Source organism: Mus caroli, unplaced genomic scaffold, assembly GCF_900094665.2.
Source record: "Mus caroli unplaced genomic scaffold, CAROLI_EIJ_v1.1 scaffold_21996_1, whole genome shotgun sequence".
NCBI classification, from domain to species: domain Eukaryota; kingdom Metazoa; phylum Chordata; class Mammalia; order Rodentia; family Muridae; genus Mus; species Mus caroli.
In genome coordinates, this window is record NW_018389036.1 from 8,229 (window position 1) to 9,922 (window position 1,694).

The following is a 1,694-nucleotide window of genomic DNA, read 5'->3' on the forward strand; positions in this document are numbered from 1 at the left end:
ACAGAAGTTATAATCTAAGTACCATAACATTTTAAAGGAAATTGAGTTGAAGGTTCACCTGTGTTGCTTTTGAACATTTTAAATAAATAGGAAAAAGTCTTTTGAGAGGAATTTCAATTGAGAGAGAGATGTAGGGTGAAACAGATCAACAGTACTGAGGACACATCCCAGAAATTATAAGAAGAATCACTAACAAGAAAAATCATTGACAAGCAGGGTGTATTTGTTCATGTCTTTAATCCTAGAGTCATGGGCAGGTATACGTCATTAAGCTGGATCCCAGTCTATTTTATGTAACACATTCCAGGACTGCAAAAGTTACATATTAAGACCCTTACACCACTGCAAAAATCAACCACGGAGACAAAAATGATAGAAAGAACTCAGTTGTTTACTACAGTTCCTACAAAGAAGTATACATTCCCTGCACTTCTGTACTCATCTAGCAGAAACAGGAAGTGTACCGCTTTAAACTGCAACATTAGTAAAACTTTATTAGCAATCAAGGCACATTTAATGGACCAATGGACAGATGAAAATATTAGTAATATAAGTGTTGAACATAAAAAGCAACATGAGGCATGAGAGAGCGCTAATTCAGCCATGGAAAGCTCTTGCTGGTCTTCCAGATAACAGTGGTCAGTTACTAGCATCTACGTGACCCATGGCTTTATGAACAGGAGTTCTGAGTCCACCTTCCGCCAACACTAAAGATGAGGCGCACATGATATTCATATATACACACACACACACAGGCAAAACACTCCTATTTATTTAAAAAATTCAAAACAAACACAAGAGTTTGAGGAAACGTCAACACCCAGAATCCAATGACTAGAACCCTCAGGCAGTATTGATGTCATGAGCATATGCCATCCTAAACAATAGACTATAAACTATGTGCCCAGGGGATAGACAGAGGGCCCCAACCGTGCTCAAAGGAAAAACAGAAGAGATTGGGAGGAGGAAGTCTGTGAAGGCAGGGACCTAGAGTAGGGACAGTGATCAGAGTGATAATGAATATCTAAATTATAAGATAAACAGAAATGGAAAGAAAGAAAAATGAAAATTTTGAGTGAATATACACTTTCATCTTCCTCAAGATGAATCTAGAAAGGCTCCTGCACTGTTCAAATGTCTAAAGTCTCTGCTGACATTCAAGACAATATCTTGACAGCCATATCTTGCGAAATCAGAAAGCAAGTTATATCTTTCCAACATAAAATGGCACTGCCACAACCTGTGGTCACAAAATGCAACTCAGGCATCAACCTCACTTCTTAAATGCGAGGAACTTTCACAGAATCTTCCCTGGAATCCTGACTTTGTCAAAAGATGGCTGGAGTGGTGCTAAACTGAAACCATAGAGAAAGAATCTATGACCATGGTATTTTCATCTTTCATCTTTCAGTTTCCAGAAGCGGCACAATGTGGATGATCCTGTGAAGTATGGCTTCTAAATTAATGGACGCTGCATCCCTTGGACCACATTTGCAGCAGGTTTTGTTTAAGGTTCCATCCTGGGATGAGGAAACATTTTGAATACTCCTCCCATTAATTTAAAACACAGCAAGCAGGAGGAAGTGCTACACTTAGGGTACCTTCATAGGCACATACCCACAAGGGCATTTGCTCCACTAAGTTCATAGCCACTTTATTCATAACAGTTAGAAACAGAAAATAATGCAGATGTT